We start from the raw sequence: 22734 nt of genomic DNA on the forward strand, positions 1-22734 counted from the left end.
CATAACTATACTAGTAGACAAATCTTCTAATTAAGTACTTCATGAATCAGTCATAATTACTTCCAATTAACACTAATGAAATTAGGACTATATAAACAAAGAATAATTACCCAGTAGTAAAGATTGCTTAATTAATTTGACTAGGTAAGAACTAATTGTTTCAGTTTTTTAATAACATTTTAAATAAAATTTGCTGAAGAAACATAGAATAATTTCTAAATTTTTTTGTTCTATCTCATCAGTACATTTCAGAAAGATACTAAAATTAGATTTCAAAAATTGTCTTATATTTTACCCAAAATCAAAATGGTATCTCCTTTCAAAACTTGAATTGAAGAGATCCATGAATATATTCACAGGCTCACAATTTTCAGGGGGAAAAAAAAAGTGTGTGTGTGTGTGTGTGTGTGTGTGTGTGTGTGTGTGTGTGTGTGTGTGTGTGTGTTTTGTTCTTTTCTTCCAACATAAGTAACTCAGCTCCCATTGGAAACACATAAAAAGGGGAAAATCCATTACAAACATGTATAATCATTAGAAATAAATTTCTACATGTTGTCAAAAGTAATGGCTCATTCTGTATTTTGAATGCTTCACAAGTCTCTCAGGAGGTAAGTAGGACATTTTATCATTAGGTCTCTGGAATCCTCATTGTTCATAATATTCAGAATTCAGCAAAATCAATTGCTACTTTCTTAAAATATTGGGTGTTGTATTATTTTAGGATCTCAGGAGCAGATTGAGGCTGTGAGCTTTCCATGGTCCAAGAGTGGTCTGATGTGGGCGAAAGGATGATGGGTAAATAGCCAATTCATTCTAGATGAGGGAGTAGAATGTCTGTCAGGGACATCTTGCTCTGAGCTTGTTTCACTACATCCCTGTTACCTGAGATAATTTAATTTAAAAAACACATTGTAAAATCCTGAAAGAAGGAATGTGTTAATTAAAAAGTGAGAATTTTATTCCTGTGGAATATTTTATTCACTTGTTTGAGAATGGTTGATATGCAATGTTTCTCCATTCTTGTCTACAAAAGAATTAATTCAACCTCAGTCTACAAACTTTTTTAAGAATGGTTGGGAGCCAGTGTGGAGCATTTTAGAAGCCAAATGAAAGAGGCTTCAAGGTCTTTTTCTTCATGTCCCGTACAAGGTTCATCCATGTTTACACTTGTCAAGAAGCTAGACCAATACCTCAATATATCATATAGCGCAAATCTTCATCCCAATGCTCTCCTTCCAGTTACTAACTGAATATCTTCTTGATTTTAGAAGTCTAGAGTATCTATCCACCATGACCCCAGAGGACTGATGGGGACACTTAACTGTAAAAATCTTTAGAGCACCTAAGTGTCACAGTGGGGAGAGTGCCAGACCTGGATCAGGAAGACTCAAATCTGGCCTCAGGCACTTATTAGCTGTGTGACTCTGTCCCTATTTGTCTCAGTTTCCTCATCTATAAAATGATCTGGAAAAGGAAATGGCCAAGAAAACCCTAAAGAAGGTCACAAAGAGATACTACTGGAATAAATGAACAACAAATAAAGATCCTACAAATGGACTTGTTTCAGACTCCTTCAGAAAAAGTGGGATGGGATTTGGGTGCTCAGCACAAACTAGTGGGATTTTGGAACAATTGTAGAAGCAAGAAATTCTTCAATACTCAATTTTTTGTTGATATAGAAAGAATATAAAAGCATAAAAGCTCAGGCCAGACACCATCCAGTTCCTGTATTTATAACTCATTCTAATCAGATTTCAGGAAAATATCAAGAGCATTCAAAGAAAGAAATAATTACCAAGACAGAATTTTGTAGGTCAAACACAGCTGACAAGATTAAGTTAAAATTACTGGAGTTTTCCATATTATGACGTTCTTCATGTTTGGGATCACAATTTAAATTATATGGACTATTAATTCACCTCATTAGTGACATGGAAGTATGTAATCTAATTAATTTTGTCATTTAAATAATGAAGGCTATTAAAATATTGAGATAATATATTTCATGTTTTCAGATTAAAATCACAAATAGAAAGTGCTACAGCAATGCCAGTTAGTCTAAATTAGGCTGAACATATTGACATTTATTTAAAGTGCAGAATTCACCTGCATGTAGAAATAATGGTCGAGAAAGAAAATTTTCCACAAGGAGTACAGAAACGATAGGAGCCTTAAAGAAACCTTCATATTGCTGTACCTCAAGAAGGAAAGAAAACCTTTTATTTTTCCCTTCACCAAAACCCTGGACTGATATTTACAAGACATTGATTCATGTTTCTACTGTAAAAGAGAAAATGTTGATTTTAAGCCTGTGGTACTGAACCTCTGCCCTGAAGTTCTACTGTAATGAGACAGTTATTTACAATTCTTCATAGCTATTTTAATGGAGAATGAGTTCTGAATCCTAACGTAGAAAAATTTCACATGTTTATATCCCAATGAACTAGGTATCTGTAATTGGAGCTCAGCCTAGTTATGCTTGGGTAGATGAGGCTTTAGCCCAAGTGATAATTGTTTAGTAATATCAAGAATTATGTCATCTTCTCATTTCCCTTATTGCCAAACTTTTGGGGGTTGTGAACTCTTGGAAGGGCTATATAGGAGGACATAAATAAGAATAACACAGAATGACCAAAGGAGGATTGGGTCTAGGAACGTGAACAAAGGGTTCATACTTTTGGATTGTTTACTAACTCATTAAAGATCATAGTCATAGTATCAGACAAGAAAAATGTGGAAGAATCTTAAAAGTCATCTATTCCAAACTCGCCATTTAACAAATGAAGAAAATGAAACTCAGAGAGTAAGGAATTACTCAAAGTCACATACACAGTAAATAATAAAGCTGGGACTTGAACTCAGAGGTGGTCATTAATAAAAACAAGTTACTTCATATTGTCTCTCTTCCCTGATGTGTCCCAGATCCTAGAAATTCATTGACTGGTACAGAGTTTTGTTCTGAACTATTGGAGACTCCCTCTAGGGCAGAGTAGACAAAGGATTGCATGACTTGATGTCACCAGTCCAAGTGAGATTTACCAAGAAGTGTTCCTACATGCTCTGTTCAAATACTGAGAAAATTCTCAAGTTTTCATTTGCAGACATAGGAAAGCCACCAGGCATAATAAAAACAAAAACCTATAGAACCTGATAGAGTTACAAGTGAGTTTTATAAAACATTCAATACGTGATTAACTCTAATACTAAATAAATTGTTGGTAACAATAAAGTTACCTTTTCCATGATATACCATGGTTTTGATACTTAAATCAGGGAGAGACAAAACTGAGAAAGAAAACTACATACCATTATCCTTAATGAATAATGACACACAAATATTGAATAGAATATTATTAATTAGGCTAAAATTACGTATCAGATTATATACTCTTAAATTGGGTTTTTATACCTCAAATATATCATTGAACATAAGGAAGTATTACAGACATTTTTTATTTCATTTGATTAAAATTATTACGTGGAAAGGTCAAACAGATTTTTTAAACTAAATCTTAATATTTAATTTAATATTTAAATAGATTTTAAATAGATTATTTAACAGATTATTGAGTTAACTTGAAACTGGTCCCATGAGATGTGAAAATCTGCTTAAGTCCTCATAAATTCCTTAATTAAAAATCTACAGGAAACATTTCAATGGTCCCAATTATTTGGCAGTATGTAAATCCCTTCTCTTTCAATTAACCTAATTGGAACCCTCTAAATATAGTTTAATCTATAAGTGACTTAGTTTACCTATAGAGTCTATCTAACTAGTTTTGTTTCCTTATGGGATGTATGAGATTATGACTTTTTTATGATTTTTCCAACTTTTATGACACTGGAGAGAGCATAGAATTATGAATCTCTTTAACTTATAGCCTAAAGGAATGCACAAGATGTATTATATAAAATAATTATTTCTCTGTTTCTCTGACATAATTTTGTCTTTATGAGACCTTGTAACAACACAAATCTTAGCCCAGGTTATGATTATCATCATTATCATTATCAATATTAAATCTAAATCCTTGCTTAAGCATAATAGGCATTTCCCTTTATAATTTCTGCATTGTGGTAGGTATATTTTAGTAGTAGTTACTTACCGCATGAACCCAAAAAGGAAATATTTTTTTCATAAGAAATGAATAAACATATTAATTTGGTCAATAAAAGCAGGATCAACAGATACTTAACAAATATTAGGCAAAATTCAGCCTATTTCCTTTAAGGGAAAAAAAAAATCAAAACAAACTTTAGAAAGCATAGACCTTTTGTTAAGATAATGAATATTTCTCTAAATCCAAGAACAAATTATTAAATGAAGTGAAGATAAGTGAAAGGCTTTTCAAAAAGATCAGTTATAAAGCAAGGATTCTCATTCTCATCAGTTTTATTAAAAATGGTATTAGAAGTGCTAGCTATAGCAATGACACTAAGAAAGAGGAATCTAGGGGAATTAGCATAAAGTATATTTAAAATTCAAAATTAAAATGACAAACTTTCTATAAGTCAGGCATTTCTTTATTTAAGCATTAAGTTTCATTATTATTGATAATAATAATTCAGATTTTATATAATATTTTGGGGATGGGAAAGTTCTTTTCTCATAATAGCCAATGAGAATGATCATAAAAACTATTATCATCTTCCCTGTTTTGTAGAGGGAGAGGCTGTGGACCCCTAAGAGGTAAAGTAGTGACCTGCCCATTAGTGCAAAGCAAAGAAGCACTTGAAGGAGGGATTCATACTCACATTAGCCCCAGTCCAAAAAGATGTGTGATTTATCGAGTATAGAGAACTCTTATGGGTAAACTCAGGCTCCCAATGGAAAGAGGGATCTGCTTTTAGTTGTTTGTTTTTGTTTTTGGACTTAGGATCTTTGAGTTTCCTCACATATTGATAGATTAGATGCCTTTCCAGGATAATATAATTCAAAAGCAGGAATGAAAAATATGTCTTTATGACTCCAAATCTTCTTCTTTATCCATCAGGCCACACAGCCTCACCTTGGTAGCCATCAGAAGCATTTCTTTACCAAATTTTATTTTGTAATATGGACTTCTGGGAATAGTTTTTTTTTTTTTTTTTTTTTTTTTAATTCAAGTGTTTCATTTCCCCGAAGTGAAATGTGTAGTTATTTCAAATTAGAATAATAAAAACGCCAGATAGGAGGTAACTCTCCTTGAAAATCATAAAACATGTGATGATCATTTACAAAGATATTATTAGATTGTGATTTATTTAAGTAGAGGGAACTTCTGTTGTTCAATTTGAACACTGAAATGAATGAATGACAAGAAAGTTTCCATTTTATTAGTTTGAACACATCTGGGAGACAGACTATGCTGTTTGTTGCCAAATTGGTTGTCTATAAATAAGGTATAATAGGGAGTAGAAAATTACTTTTATAAACAAGAGTTATTTATCTTATGCCACATTGGCCTTGTAAAAGTCCATTTGATCCATTTTTTCTGAGACTTTTATTGGGACTTTCAAATCATTGATTTCACAAATGTCTAATTAAAATAAGGATTAAAGTAAGAAAGTTGTATCTTAAAAGGATTATGGAAAGTTCAAAGGGTAGAATTCTTAGTAAAAAGCAACTGAATGTGGTTTTTCTGAAAATCTTCTCTGCTCTAAACTACTGATGTAACTTTGGACCATTTAATCTCTCTCTGGTCTACAATTTCCTTATCAAAAGAATAAAGCAATATGCGACCTTAACCCTATGAACATTTTCTTCTCTAATTTGAAAGTGCCATGGCAAAATCAATTGTAATTCTATTCTCATACATTTAAAAGAGCAAGGGATGGCCTTGGAGTTGGGGAAACCTTCAAATCTTTCCTCTAAAACATACTGACTTTGGCATCCCAAGTGAGTCATTCAACTTCTCGGTGACCCAGACAATTTTCTAAGACTACAAATTAAACACAAGTTCCAATCTCCCATTGTGAAGGGCATTTCCACATTAGACATTTTCTATATAGAAAAAAAGAACAGGCCTTATTTCTCAACCCAAATCATTATCAATAAAAAAATAAAAAAGACAGAAGGGTTTAATTAAGTTCCATTCTATTTATTTATTTTGATTGATTGATTGATTCTTCAGATATATACATTGAAATTCTAAAACTTTCCAGTCTTTATAGTATAAATGTTGTTTCATTTTTATAATTTGGTTGATCTATTTCAAGGGGCCTGTCCTCTAAAGCTGCAAATTGGAAGATTTGGAGACAGGTCCAAAATTTACTGACAAAAGGTTGCATAGAATCATCAATTACATGATGGAAAGGCTAAGTGACAAATGAACTTATAGGGAAGGAATAGAGTGGAACATACATATATGTGTGTGTGTATATATATATATATATATATATATATATACACACGCATATATATAACTGAAATTTTACAAATCAATAGTACATCTACACAAACACATATGTGTGTGTGTGTGTGTGTGTGTGTGTGTGTGTGTGTGTGTGTATAATCAAATTTTCAGGAATATTCTGTTTAGTAAACTGGCTTCCATCTGTAACTTGATTTTTGTTTTAAGGATTGGGATATTTCATTTCCTTTTCACATTTCAGTGAGTGATAAAGAGATTTCATGGTTCTATGACATTTGAGAACTAATAATGTAGCATTTTCCTGAAATCTGATAAGAATCCTAGGTCCCCAGTTCTTCCACTAGCTACCTTTGTGACCTTCGACAATTGACTTCCTATTTCTGGGTTTCTCATTTATTATATTTTAAATGATAGATTTGGACTAAATTGTCTCTAAGGTCCCTTCCAGCTCTCACATTCCATGATCTATAATTAGTGCCTCGTATTGTATCATCTATCATCATGCAATACTGTGAAAACTCATATCTCCCTAATAGATTTTTATTTGATCAGAGAAGAAACAAACGGACCTGAAAGTGGAATGTTCTGTTTATTTAGAGAAAAATTCCAATAAATAGCACATAGAAAAATTAGGATGAATCAAAATGATTGAGATGACCACGTGCCGCCTAGGGGAGTATGGATAAATAAATGTCACTGAAGTCATGAATAGTCTCCCATGAGATCTTTCTTGTCCTCATTATCTCAGGGTCCAGTATCCAGGCCAAGATGAACAGTTGGACATAAATGAAGATCAATGGAGCAGAGTTTCTGGCTACCCTGATTTCTATAGGTTTTTTTAGTCAGAAGGGTGCTATCATATCATTTTCAGGGGAAATAGCAGTCAAGAAATATGAACCAGTAACAAAAAACAAGGAGCAGGAGGAGGTGCTAAAGTTTAACCAGAAAGATCTACTCAGGATAAAGAAGATACAATTATCACTGCAGTGCATCAGCAAACTTGGGAGAGTTTCAGTGAGGGGTTCTGAGAATCCTGGGTATGCTTAAAATCTAAATTTACCACCAGTGTAAAGAGAGCCAAGCCTGAGAGAGTAGGGATATAGACTCCTCTGATCACTAATAGAACCAATCACTCCATTAAATTGTGGATAACTAATATATAACTGCAGCATGATTTTACATGGCCATTGAAAGGTTGTTTTTTTGTTGTTGTTTTTGTTTTTGTTTTTTTTTTTTTTTTTTTTTTCTTTTTAGAGTTGGAAATCATTTTAAATACAGGGAAAGTGTGGTTCTATTTACATATCTCTTCATTCAAACTGAGAATTAATATATTAAATGATTTGCTCAAGGTTACATGGTTAGTTTGTGATAGGGCTGAGAATAGTAATTTTAACTCAATATCCAGGTTGACTTTTTTTTTAATTAAGATTTTATTGATATCTTCTGTTTCTTACACTTTCATTGTTATTTCAAGTATCTCTCCCTTCTATCTCCTAGAGAAAAGCCTGATGATTCTTAAGTTATTACTGCCTTCCAGGTTAGTTTCAATTTTCTCTTTCTTTTCTTTCTTTAAAAGAATATATTTCCATTTAAGGAAGTTGGGAAAGGATAATCAGAACAAAAGGGGAAAACCACACAAAAGAAAAAAACAAACAAACAAAAGAGAAAAGAGTATGCTAATCTGCATTCAGTCTCCATAGTTATTTTTCTAGATGAAATTGGCATTTTCCATCCAAAGTTTATTGGAATTGCCCTGAATGACTGAATTTCTAAGAAGAGCTAAGTCTCTCATAGCTGATCTTCACATAATCTTGTTGCTGTATACCATGTTTTCCTGGTTCGGTTTGCTTCATTCAGCATCAGTTCATATTAGGGCTTTTCTGAAATCAGCCTGATCATTATTTCATCTAGAACAATAATATCCCATTATAATCACATAACAGAACTTATTCAGCCATTTCCCAATTCATGGGAATCTACTCATTTTCCAATTCTTTCCCTGCATAAAGAGTTGCTAGAAACTTATTTTTTTTAACATATGGGTTTTTTCTCCTCTTTTATGCTCAGCTTGAGATACAGACCCAATACTGAGATTGCTGTATCAAAGGGGATTCTTACTTTTATACCAGGCTGACTCAATGTTCCATTATAATTCTCTTTGGATTGCTCTCTAATCACATTCCCTCACAATTTTAATAGGTATTGTTTACTTGACATACTTTATTTTTAAAAAGTACCTCTTATACCTACTTTAAGTTATTGAGTACAATAAACAGAATCCTTAAATTGGAATCAGATTACCGAGGTGGGAATCCTGCACCTGTTGCTTAACTACCAATATTACTTTGTATAAATTACTTTTCATTAATTCATCCAGATTCCTTTTCTCTAGAATAAGGAGGTTGGAATAGGGAACATGTGTGGTTCTTTTCAGTTACAGAACCATCCTCCTATGGTCCTGTCTGTGTATTTATATTATGTGTCCACAAATGTACAGACTACTGTATATAATAATCACATACTGAGTTAATAATTGACAAAGAATGAAATCTACAATACAAAAATATGGCAACTGAATGGTATAAACTAATCAATGAGACTTTTTAATTGATTGTGAATGGGCTGTTTGCTATAGAAAATTGCATACTGGCTGTCCCCTATTTATAGGTTCATCATATATATATATATATATATATATATATATATATATATATATATATATATATATATATATATATATACACACACATAAAGTACATACATACATGCATAAACACACACACATATATGTATATACATACATACATACATACATACACACATGCACACACATATTTCTATATATGTACAGCTAAGAGATAGTAGATAGAAGGAACTTGGGGTTTAAAAGGCTTTCATTCATGTCCTGCCTGGGACATCACCTGTGTGATCTTAAGCACCTAACCTGTCTCCATCTATTTCCTCATAGGAAAAATGCACATAGTAGTAGCACTTGTCACTGGAAGGATCAAATGAGAGAGTACGTGTGTAAGGATCTGTAAAACTCCAAGTGTTATCTACTTTTAAGGTATTGTTTTTATTCCTGTTGTCGTTGTGCTGCTACTGCTGCTGCTGCTGAGTGAAGAGAAAAGTTCGTAGTGCCTCAGTTTTCTGTTGTTTGAAGTTGAGAGACCATTGCTCAATAGGGGAAAAAAGTCAAGACAGTATTTCCCAGAAGGGCAGGTGTCTTGCTGCAAAGTGTCAGCCTCCCTAGGAGAAGACATTGATTAATAGAGACTGCTGTGAAGAGTGCCAAGTTTAAAAGGTGGATTTGCTAGAGCTGAGGGGTGGAATAGATAGAGAAAGAATCAAAAGGGTTTTCAGGCTATAAACAGAGTTGAGGGAGGGAAGAGTTGCCTCACAGATCATTGCTAGAATGCCAGAAGTTCCAAAAACTCCCCAAAGCCTCAGATTTGAGATGAGGGATTTCCCAATTCTTTGCCCCACCTGGAGGCCTCAAAGATGCTACAGATTTACCCAGATTTCACCTGGGTAAAAGAGAGCTCCAAAGGTCAGATGGCACTGAACTCTAAACTTTGCCACCGGCTTCATGAGTTCTGAGGGAATTATGACCCTCTCCTGGTGTGCTGGGATGAAAATCAGACAGCAGTCCTCTCACCCCATTTAAGAGGGTTGTGATTATTTTTTTGTATGGAAGGTAAATAAGATTTCCTTTTGTTATTCACAACATTTTATGTCTTAATTAGATGAATTTCCTATGGGATGTGACACTTGCATGGTCTGATAATAGTGTTTGTGTTAGTGGAGGCAAAGGCCAAGATTTGCCTAATTGATTACATGCAATAGCCACCTGGAACCTTGGAGGGGAGAGGGGGGGGGGGCAAAGGCTGTAAAAATACTTGAAAATCAGAATCTTCATGGATTTTTAACCATTTTGTTCATCAGCCCAAGGCAGTTTATTTCATATTTATTCAAGGTAAAACTACTTGCACCAGCAATGTAAGGATCTGCTAAAATGTTTTGTTTCTTAGAGGTCTGTGGTATAAAATATTAATCTTTTAAAGAGTAAATTGCTCATATCTGAAGCAATAAACTAAACTGGTTAAACTGCTTATACTTGTAGCACTGAAATTGTATCTTATTCTATTTTAATTGTCCCTCAGAGTTTAGGCTATAAGTAGATAACACAGTTTTTCCTTAGCAAACTTTTTTTCTCTTATTTCAAGAAACTATCATTCCATTGAGGATCAGGTTGTAAGTTTGTTTGTTCATTGCTGAAGTAATATTGTATACAGTAATTATATACAGTGAGATATTCCCATTTTGAATGGTATGATGTAATTGGACATGCTTAAGTGACACTGTAGAACAATTATTTTTATTATTATTTTATTTTATTATATTACCCTTAGATGGGATGAATAGTTACCATTGTAGAGGTTCTTCTCCTCTTATAGGAATAGACAATCATTGAGGTCTAAGGAATAAATACATATACTTTTTTTCTTCACCTGTATACTTTTTAGAATTATAAATTTAACAGCATTCAACAAAGAAGTTATATAAATTAAGAACATAAAGAAAGAGAATTGTATAACTGAAGTGTTAACTATATTTGGGGAGTGGTGATTAGTCTCATAAAGTAGTATTACAAATAAATTAGGAAAGAATGGAGGAATTTGCCTGTCAGATCTATGGATAAGGGAAGGGTTTATGATAAAATAAGAACAGAATCATGAGAATTCATTGAATCATTTTGTTTACATGAAATTAAAATATTATTGCACAAATAAAACTAATGTAGTCAAAATTAGAAGGAAAGCAGGAAACTGGAGTAAGGAGGCAGGGTAGATGATGGAATTAAAAGAGTGTTGCTCTGATAAAAGCCCCATTTTTTAACTTTACAGGGAACTGAGATTTATAAATTTATAAAATAAATTTATAAAATTAGAACCAATTGTCAATTCTCGTTATTTGTCTTCTGTTCATTAGGAGCACGACATCAGGGAGATGATGTCATGATATTCCATTGAGTTGGATTTGCGTGTGGGAGGATTGTACAAAATCACCAGTCTCACTTTTTCCAGCAGAGTCATCCTTGGCTTTTTTAAACTAAGATATAGATCAGGATCACTAGAGGCAGCTTTGGATACAGTGGAAATAAGTAGTAGATTATATGAGGCAGAAGAATGGCTGACCAGATGCCCAGGAGGAATGTCTTTGATCCTTCTGGCAAGAACAGCAGAGGGACAGGGACAGAGCAGAACAACACCTGGTCATCACAATGAAAGCATTTGCAGAAAAATTATTTCTTCCCTAAAGTTGGTATTGTTTTGCTTTATAATATTCTTAACTACAACAACAATAACTAGTAAAATCTAAGGTTTATAAATCACTCTATTATATTAAAATCATGTACAAATATTATATGATTTAATATTTACAACAATCTTGGGAGGTATAGTACTTTCCATTTTATAGGTAAGGAAAATGAGTCAGAGACAGAGAGTGAGTGAGTGGTTTTCCCAGGGTCTCATAGCTAGTTAGTATCTTAGGCTCTATAGGAAATCAGTTCTTTTTGACTCCTGGTCCATTATTCTTTCTTCTGTGCCATCAAGCTCCTCATTGCAAAATTAAAGTCAATTTCTATGATACAAGCCTCATTTCTCAAATATAAGGAGATGAGACAAATTTATAAAAATAAGTGTCATTCTTGAATTGATATTTGGTGAAAGGTTATGAGAGTCTGTTTTCTGAAGAAATCAAAGCCTTCATAGTCACAGGAAAAATTGCTATTGATTAGAAAAATACAAATTACAACTCCTCTGACATAACAAATTGGCTAACTTGACTCAAAAAAAAGGAGAGAAAGAAAGAAAGAAAGAAAGAAAGAAAGAAAGAAAGAAAGAAAGAAAGAAAGAAAGAAAGAAAGAAAGAAAGAAAGAAAGAAAGAAAGAAAGAAAGAAAGAAAGAAAGAAAGAAAGAAAGAAAGAAAGGAGAGAAAGAAAGAGAAAGAAAGAGAGAAAGAAAGAGAAAGAAAGAGAAAGAAAGAGAGAAAGAGAGAGAGAAAGAGAGAAAGAAAGAGAGAAAGAAAGAAAGAAAGAAAGAAAGAAAGAAAGAAAGAAAGAAAGAAAGAAAGAAAGAAGGAAAGAAAGGAAGCAAGCAAGCAAGAAAGAAACCAAGAAAGCAAGAAAGAAAGAAAGAAAGAAAGAAAGAGAGAAAGGAAGAGAGAAAGAAAGAACGAGAGAAAGAAAGAGAGAAAGAAAGAAAGAAAGAAAGAAAGAAAGAAAGCAAGCAAGAAAGAAACCAAGAAAGCAAGAAAGAAAGAAAGAAAGAAAGAAAGAAAGAAAGAGAGAAAGAAAGAGAGAAAGAAAGAGAGAAAGAAAGAAGGAAAGAAAGGAAGGAAGAGAGAAAGAAAGAAAGGAAGCAAGCAAGCAAGAAAGAAACCAAGAAAGCAAGAAAGAAAGAAAGAAAGAAAGAGAGAAAGGAAGAGAGAAAGAAAGAGAGAAAGAAAGAAGGAAAGAAAGGAAGGAAGAGAGAAAGAAAGGAAGGAAGAGAGAAAGAAAGAAAGAAGAAAATAAAGCAAGAAAGCAAGAAAGCAAGCAAGAAAGCAAGAAAGCAAGCAAGAAAGCAAGCAAGAAAGAAAGAAAGCAAGAAAGCAAGAAAGAAAGAAAGAAAGAGAGAGAGAAAGAGAAAGGAAGAAAGAAAGAGAGAAAGAAAGAAAGAAAGAAAGAAAGAAAGAAAGAAAGAAAGAAAGAAAGAAAGAAAGAAAGAAAGAAAGAAAGAAAGAAGGAAAGAAAGAAAGAAAGAAAGAAAGAAAGAAAGAAAGAAAGAAAGAAAGAAAGAAAGAAAGAAAGAAAGAAAGAAAGAAAGGAAGAAAGGAAGAAAGAAAGAAAGAGAAAGAAAGAAAGAAGGAAAGAAGGAAATAAATAAATAAATAATAAATGCTGGAGATATGGAAAAGTAGAGACATAGATGATGTGTTGGTAGAATTATGAACTTCTCTAACATTGTGGAGAACATCTTCAAACTATGCCCAAAAAGATAAAAAAAAAAAAAAAAATGGGCATAGCTTTTGATACAGAAATGTCACAACTGAGTGATCTGTAAGCCTAAGGATATAAGGAAAAAATGGAAAATGATTCATATGAACAAAACTAAAGTTCCTTTTTTGGGGGATGATAAAGAATTAGAAATCATGGGATAACCATCATTTAGGAATAACTGAACAACTGTGATGTATGATTATGATGGAATACTATTGTGCTAAAAGAAACAATGAGAGAGATGGTTTCAAAAAACATGGAAAGACTTTTACAATCTGATGCACACCTGATTTGGGCAGAACCAGGAGAAAATTGTGCATAGTAACAGCAATACTATTAGAATGGTCAATTGTAAAAGATTTAGATACTATAGTCATAGTTATGTTTCAAACAATTCCAAAGGCCCTCTGATGAAAAATTATCTTTATCCAGAGAGAAAGTTGATGAATAGTACAGATTGAAGATACCCTTTTTACTTTATTTCTTCTTGTTGTTGTTTGCAACATGGCTAATGTGGGAATTTGTATTGCATGATTTTACATGTATAATTGATATCATATCATTTGCCTTTTCAATTATTATGGGGGACAAGAGGGAGAAAGAATTTGGAACACAAACTTTTAATAAAAGAATTATCAAAAATAAACAATTGGACAAGCATGTAGGTGTGATATGTGTGTATTACTGCCTTATTTATCTATTTCTCATTTTTTGCTGTTTTCTAATTTCTCTATTTTTAGATTTCTTACATGATTATTTGCTCTCTCTCTCTCTCTCTAAATATATATATATATATATATATATATGTAATGCAGGGAAAATAAGAATCCAACCATAGGTCATGTTTGTAAATAGACTGCACAAGGCCCTCTTGGAATAAGTGGGAATATGAGTCGTCATCAACCTTTGGAATCACAATAATAACTAGTATTTACAAAGGTCAATCAGGTTTTCAAAAAGGGTTTTCTATATGCTATCTTTTCCTCCTCATCATAATCCTGTGAGTTAGACTCTCTTTTTATTCCCCAATTTGTTGATGAGGTGTGAGGCTGAAAGATAAATGAAATATCCTCATAGGACATGAAGTCAGATCTTCCAGGTCCTCAGTTCAACTTTCTCCCCACTGCTCCAGCTTTCATTTTCATTTTTAAATCACTCTTAGTTCCTGTCCATTACATGAAAGTTATCTTTATAGAATGTCTCTTACCTTTTCTTATTTCACTTGACATCCAATGGTGCAAGTTCTCCAGGATTTCTCTGTATCTGTACATTTTGTCATTTCTTTTGTCAGAATAATCTCCATTATATGGAAGGGTGGAGTCATTATGGTCATACAATTCCCATCCTACTTAAAGCAAGTGATAAGGTACTCAATCAATCAACCATGGAGTTTAAAGTGGAATGTCCTTCAGACTGACATGATTTTACAAAAGAATCAGGTCAAAACTTAGGGAAAAAAAAAAAAAAAAACAACAAACAAACAAAAAAACTTGGCCAAGTCCCAGGGGACAGCTGTAAGTTATTATGCCAAAGATATACTTTCATTCCATAAATTGGAGCTAGGGTAACTTTCCAGTACACCCCTGAGAAGGAATTGCCTAGGGCAAGGAGAGGTGGGACATAGAGAAGATGCCTTGGCTGTGACCTATATCAGTGTCTCTCCTTACCCTTCCCCTAGGCTGAAAGAAGACCCAGAGAAATGTTTTTTGTTTCATTTTGTTTTTGTTTTTTTTCATTAAAAAAAAAAAAAAAATCAATTTCCAATTCTTTTTTTCCTCCATACTCATATCTACCCATTGAGAATGTGAGACATATAGAACCATTATACAAAGGAAGTTAAACAATGAATATTCAGCATAAACTATCTTGGGGAAAAAATAAATAAAAAGAAAATATAAGTTTCAATCTGCACTCAGGAGACATCAATTCTCTTAGTAGAAACAAATGGCCATTTTCATCACAAGTTCTTTGTAATTGTTGTGGATCATTGGATTGATCCGATTATCTAAATTTTTCACAGTTGACCATCCTTAGGATGGGTTGCATCTCGTAGGGAAGATGTGGCAGTAACCCTAAGACCACAGGAGTGCTGTAGTTCCATAAGCAATGTTGGGTGTCAGGTAATAATCTGTTGGTCAGAAGTATCAAAGTTTCTGAGACAACAATAAGATGCAAACCAGACTATTCCTCAACTCTAACTCTAAGCCATAGAGTTCAGTAATGAGGTACATGTCAGACCAGTCCTCAGTTTGACCTCTAAGCCACTGATGTGTGACATGAAACACCTGATCTCTCCATCTTTTTCCTATTAATTTATCTTCTTCCTCCTGGTTCTTTGTTCCCTTCTTTTGGAACTTAGCCACTTCAATTAGCATTACAATTATGGTAAACTTTGCACCTTGACTTGGAGATGAGTTCCAGCGGCTATGAGGGGGTATGAGAATTGAGGGTTTGAGAGATTTCCCCTGGTCTGTGTTGTAGATTCTTAGTGAAAGAATTCGCAACCATGAAGTTTGGGCAAAAGTGGTTTAAATACACTAAGAAAACAGCTTGCTAAGAAGACAACTTTCTTGGCCAGCAAGATCCTGTCAGGACTATTGTAAAGATGGGTTTACACTGAGAAAATATCTTCATCAGGGGGCAAAATCCTGGTAGGACTTCTGCAAAGGTCTACACTGAGAAAGACCCAGGGGCTAAGTCCAGAAAGGCATCAGCAAAGATGTGGGGTTCAGAGTCCTCTTTTATCAGCCTTCTGAGGTTTGAGACTGAGGTGAGAGGCTGGGGAGATGAAGGGCTAATTTTTGATTCAATAGAGGGTGGGGATTATGCCCCTGGCCAAGATCTCCAATTGAATGAGATTATTTATCTGGGAGTTTCCCTCATAAAGGGGTGGGCCCTTCCAGAGACCAGTAGGCTTTGAGAGTCAGGAGTACCCTTCCCCCAAAGGTTCCTTTTGACCCTTCCCCCAAAGATTAAAGGTGGCACAGTTTACATCAGCCACACTGGTCTGGAACCTCAAATTTTTAGGGTTTTCTTTGAACTTCAATATTTAACAAGATTGCAATTACTGTTTGCAATGTTTTTCTGGTTTTGATCACAATTCACAGAAGTCTTTCCAAGTTTTCTGAAGCCATTCCTTTGTCATTTCTTACAGCCTAATAGTACTTTTTTTTTTTTTATTCATATACCATAACTTTTTTAACCACTCCCCAGTTTATGTGTTTCTCTTCAGTTTTCAATTCTTTGCCATTTACTCAAAAAAATAAAAAAATAAAAATAAAACCATTTTCTTCAATGCCCTTGAAGTATAGGGTCAAAGGGTATGTACAGTTTAATAGTTTTTTAGGCACAATTTCAAATTGTTCTCAGAAATGGTTGGACAAGTTCTCAGTTTTCACCTGTATTAGTGTGCCTATTTTCCTACAATCCCTCCAACAATTGTCATTTTCCTTCTTTTTTATATGAGCAAACTGATGGATGTGACATATTATGTCAGAATTGTTTTAATTTGTATTTCTATATATATATATACATAATATTTCTAAACATATAATTATATATATATATATAACTTTGATATGACAACTCAGTTTAATTCTTTTCTTTTTTCCTCTGAAAACTGCCTGTTCCTTTGACTATCAATTGGGAAATGATTCCTATGTCTTATAAACTTGGATTAGTTCTCTATTTCAGAAATAAAATCTTTGTCAGGAAAATATCCCTTCAATTTCCTTTTTTTTTTTTTTTTTAAACTATGAGAATTCCTGGAATCCTGGGAGTTTAAGTGAATTGTTCAGACTCACAAACCCATTGTTAGAGGAAGGTCTCAAATCCTTGTGTCCAACACAAATCTTAACACAAAGTAGATGCTTTATCCATTGACTGGAAGCTTTGAAGAAGGTTGAACATTGTCTTCTGTTGTATATTATTTTTTTCATGGCTTCAGAAATACTTCAATGCTTTGGTTTTCTTTCTAACCATTCTTTCCCTGCTTCTTCATCCTTTCCACAAGCCTTTGATTAATGTAATGCTTAAATATGTGTCATTCATTGCTTCTCCATTATCTCCTTTAAAAATCTCATCCATTCCTAATTTTAATCTCTTTAATCTCTTTTCTGTCCATGACCCTTAAATCTCCCCCCCCCCCCAGGCTGGGGTTAAGTGACTTGACCAGGGTCACACAGCTAGGAAGTGTCTGAGACCAGATTTGAACTCGGGTCCTCCTGAACTCAGGGCTGGTGCTCTGTCCACTGCGCCCCCTAGCTGCCCCCATGACCCTTAAATCTATACATCCTTTCCTGCCCTTCCTATACTAAGGCTCAAATTTGTGTCTCTAGCTGCCTACAGAGCAAATTTTCCAGATACTCAAACTGAACTCATGAAAATTTCCTACAAATCTGACTATTTTCTAACTTCATCTTTTTTCTCTCTAACATACCATCAATCATTTGGTCCTGTATATTTGTAATTCTGGAATTATCTGATGATTTTCTCTTCTTTTCTACTCATTATTAAATCACTTGGGACCTATTGATCACGTTCCCAGAACACCTCCTTGTTGTTGCTATTATCCACTATCACTAAATCTCGTATAAGAACTCAAGACCACTTTTCTCATTCCATAAAGATCCTGTTTATATTCTCCCACAGATTTTCCATTGTGAATATATATATATTTTTTCTTTCTATATTCTTCTCCTGGCATTTTTTCCCCATTTTCCTTCCTCATTATGTTGCAGAGGGAATCTACAGCAATGAGGTGGGTAAGATGGCTCCTGAATCCCCTGCCAACTCAGATATTTTTTACCTCTGATAACACAAACCTTTTTTATGCCCTTGATATTCTTTGAAAACAATATTCTTCATAAAGACTTACAGGTTCTCGATGTTGTCAGTCAGTATAGGTGAGTTCTCAATTAGTAAAGAGAATCCTGAGGGCAGAAAATGTCAAACTCATTTAAGGGGAGATTGAAATTAGTACAGATCGCTGAATCCCCTTTGAGTTTCTCTCTCTGAAATAACAGTGTCTAAAGAGAGGCCAGAATATTGAGTATAAAACTTGAAACGTAACCAGGATCCTCAAAGGACATTTCTCATTTCTACTTGGGGGATATACAAAAAACAAACAAAAAAAAAAAAAAAAACTGTCCTAGAAGTGGGCAAGCTTATCTAAAGAAAAAAGAAAAAGAAAAAATAATTATTTTAAAACTGGAAAAATCCCTAGAAATTGTCTTGTCTACATACCATTCTTTACAAAGCGAGAATCCAAGGACCAAGGAATTTAAAGAATTTTCCTACGGACATAGAAGTTATGAGAGGATTTGTAAATTAGCATAGTGCTTGACATACAGTATTTCACTTAAGCCTCACAGAAACCTCCTGAAGAAATTCCAGTAAAGAATTGTATTTTTATTTTGTGGAACAAGAAACTGAGACTTAGCAGGTATACGTGATTTGTCTAAAGTCACCTTGCTAATATGAACCAGGATTTGAATTTAGGTCAGGGTCCAGAGTGCTATACAGGTTGCCCATTTCCAAAGGTGAATGCTTTTTTACTACACCATGAAATTGTTATAGGAAGCCAGTAAAAAGGGTAAAAAAAATGCATTAAGCTTATTTTTTAAAAACTCTGACGACTAAGAAAATTATAGTATAATATGTTCCTAAAGGGACATGGAGAGATTGTCTTGGTTGTCTGCCTGAAACTCTATCTTTCCGAGCCAAGGCTTAGAATTGCCTGGAGGGATTTATCATAAATCAATAAATTGTGTGTGTGTGTGTGTGTGTGTGTGTGTGTGTGTGTGTGTGTGCACATATGTGTGTGTCGTGAGAGGCACAGAGAATAAGACAGACTGGGAGAAAGACAGGCAGAGACATCCAGAGACAGAGACAGGGCCCGCTGGGCTGACTGGGATGGTGATTGAGCATTCTCCTCCTCCTTCTTCTTTGTATACAGTAGATGTTTTAAGTAGAATTTGAAGATGAACTTTAAAAGGCTGGATCATGCACAGAATAATCTGCCTATGATTTTCATTGGGCAAACAAGGATGAAAAACAATATCTCTATTCAAAAGTCTTGTACTCTTAATAGTCTAAGTATAACTAGTCAAGCTTCATACAATAAACCCAAAATGACATTGGAGGAAATGAATTTCTCACTATAAAAATGAAGAATGGCCAGCCTCCTCGTTTCTAGATGAAATTGAAAAGGAGAATAAATTTTCAAGCATCCTAGGTTGGCCACTTCCAGATTTCTTTAATGATTGAAAACATAATATATCCAGAATCCAAACCAGTCTCAGAGGTTACTCAAAGGTCAAGAGTCTGTTTGGGATAACAGATAAAATTCTGGTCGTGGAGTCAGGAAATACTGAGCTGTAGCAAAGGCTCTTTATACAGACAGATGGCTTGCATGACCCTAGTCTAATCTTCATTTCATCATTTGTAAAACTTCACTATCTGTCTAAGTGGTATATATGGGTGTGTAGTCTCTCCGTCTCCTATGTCTGTCTGCCTCTGCCTCCTCTGTCTTTCTGTCCCTGTTTCCATATCTCTGTCAGTCTGTCTGCTCAGTTCTCTCTCTCTAACATATCTAGCTCAGCACACTGGGAATCTACCTGACAATCCCCGCTAATGGGGCCCAGTTCCACAGTGGGCGACCCCCGCCTCATTTCTGAGACAACAGCAGACTCGCCCTGGCCATTTATTGGAGCAAATGCATTCTTCCAGTGTTTGCATTTCCTGTTGTCAAAATAAATATAAGTAAGTAAATTCACAAGAGAGGCTTGTTGTCCACAGGAAAAGGTGCCACAGAAGTGAATATTTATGAGGCTGCTCCAAGGCTCTATAAACCTGAAAACAATATTCGAGACTATAAACACAATTAGATATCCATTGATAGTAACATATCTGAAATGAAGTCTCTCTCTCTCCCTTCTCTCTCTCTCTCTCTCTCTCTCTCTCTCTCTCTCTCTCTCTCTCTCTCTTTCTCTCTCTCTCTCTCTGTCTCTCTCTCTGTCTCTCTGTCTCTCACTTTCTCTGTCTCTCTCTGTCTCTCTCTGTCTCTCTCTGTCTCTCTCTCACTTTCTCTCACTTTCTCTCTCTCTCTCTCTCTCTCTCTCTCTCTCTCTCTGTCTCTCTGTCTCTGTCTCTCTCTCTGTCTCTGTCTCTCTCTGTCTCTCTCTCTCACTTTCTCTCTCTCTCTCTCTCACTTTCTCTGTCTCTCTCTGTCTCTCTCTCTGTCTCTCACTTTCTCTCTCTCTCTCTCTCTCTCTGTCTCTCTGTCTCTGTCTCTCTCTCTGTCTCTGTCTCTCTCTGTCTCTCTCTCTCACTTTCTCTCTCTCTGTCTCTCACTTTCTCTGTCTCTCTCTGTCTCTCTCTCTCTCTCTCTCTCTCTCTCTCTCTCTGTCTCTCTGTCTCTCTCTCTGTCTCTCTCTCTGTCTCTGTCTCTCTCTGTCTCTCTCTCTCACTTTCTCTCTCTCTGTCTCTCTGTCTCTCTCTCTCTCCCTTTCTCTCTTTCTCTTGTCTTGCTATCTCTGTCTCTCTTTCTATTTCTGTCTCTGTCTTTTCTCTATGTCTCTGTTTGCCCCTGCCTCTGTGTCTCTATGTGTGTCTCTCTCTTTCTCTTTCTATCTCTGTTTGTCTCTCTTTTTCTCTGTCTTTCTTTGTTTCTATCTCTATCTGCCCTTGTCTATCTCTTTCTCTTTCTGTGTCTCTGTCTGCATCTGTCTCTATCTCTGTCTCTTTACACCCTCATGTCTCTGTTTCTCTCTGATTCTTTGCCTAACTCTCTTTTTCTCTTTTCTCTTCTCTGTCCCTTTTTCTCTGTCTCTTGATCTCTGCCTCACATTTCCAGAGTGAAAGTACTTAGATTCCAGTCACTTAGTTCAATTATCTCCTGTCTTCTCCTTATTTCTTATCTATTTTTTTTTCTCTCAATTCAGCCGAAACTGTCACTGCCTGGTCTTTCTGTTAATGACATTAACTACAGTAAAGAATGATGGATGGAGATGAAAAATATTCTATTTACCAAGCAAAGCTATCATTGGTATTTGAATTTCATGGAGAGCAGCCACAGCAAGACAAGAAAGATGATTGGGTGAGTGTGGATGGTTATTTCGTTTTCTTTTGAAGATTCAATTTGGCTTCTCTCTCTCCTTTCTCTGGTTGCTGCTTATGTTCACCTTCATTGTCCTCCAACTGCCTGTTTTCTGAGTATTTTTTTTTTGTTTCTTTTTTGTCTTTATTTCTCTGTTCTTGCACAATTTAGAAGTCAGCGACTAAAATGTGTTGTGCTTCTTCCTATTCAACAATTCACCAAGATTTATTTGACACTTATAAGTGCCCAGCATAGTTGATAATGACAATATACACTGCATCACAAAAGGCTTACAAAATAATATCAAAGCAAACTATATTCAGGGAAAGAAATGGAGAACTAGAAGAGGGAGGGTTAGCAGAATAATTCCAAATGCTTCACTGTATTCACAAGTCAAGAGATCTAGAAATGAAAATCTTTCAGAGCATTAAATCCATCGGAAAAATATATTTAAATACAGCCATGAACTAGAGACACATACTAACAGGGAATATAGTCATTAGGTTGCAAACTACACCAAAAAGAAGATACCTTGAGATCCCAGATCTATCTGGAGAAGTAGCCATTAACTGGCTCTGGGAAATAACCTTTTCCCACTGTCCGCAGGGAGCTTGCAATGTAGTAAAAGAGCTGAGACTTACAAAGCAATGGCTGTAATATGGATTCGAAAATTCTAAGCGCAATGGAAAGCTACAAAGGAGATGCTGTGAGAGATGTGAGGAGGGAGATTGCCTTTGATACGTGTTCTAGGTCTAGAATTAAGTGACCATGATGCTAAGATCACTGCAATCACAGGAAATCCATGTTGATTTCATTTAGTTAGTAACAGCTATGTTGGAACAGAGATATAATTCAATGAAACACATCACGTGTGTGTACATGTGTATATGTGTGTATTTACTGATTTTTAAACATTTTTATTACACAGTAAAGAATAGGACAATCCTGGAATCATATTTTAAAGATTCACAGGTTTACAGACCATACATTAGAGTTCAATGGAAAAAAGCATAAACAAGAGACCAGAATTCAGACATAGTAGACTTAAAAAGCTCAAAGAGTATGCTGATAAATGCAAGGTACTTCACGCTCTGTGCCCTTCACCTCCCCATTGCACCCCACCCCCATTGTTAGTCAACCATTCACTTATGTATATATCTGAATTAAGTATTGCACAACAACTTTTTGTTTTCATAATCATATCACAGAACCCAAAATAATGATAAAAAAATTACTT

General features: G+C 34.7%; 1 long non-coding RNA gene across 3 annotated transcripts in view; it reads right to left on the reverse strand.

Moving 5' to 3' along the window:
• The window catches only part of LOC141560249 (uncharacterized), a 65073-nt gene that overhangs the window by 23286 nt on the left and 19053 nt on the right, over positions 1-22734 (reverse strand). The gene's annotated exons all lie outside the window — the stretch shown is intronic.

The sequence above is a fragment of the Sminthopsis crassicaudata genome, chromosome 3, assembly GCF_048593235.1.
Source record: "Sminthopsis crassicaudata isolate SCR6 chromosome 3, ASM4859323v1, whole genome shotgun sequence".
Lineage (NCBI taxonomy): Eukaryota > Metazoa > Chordata > Mammalia > Dasyuromorphia > Dasyuridae > Sminthopsis > Sminthopsis crassicaudata.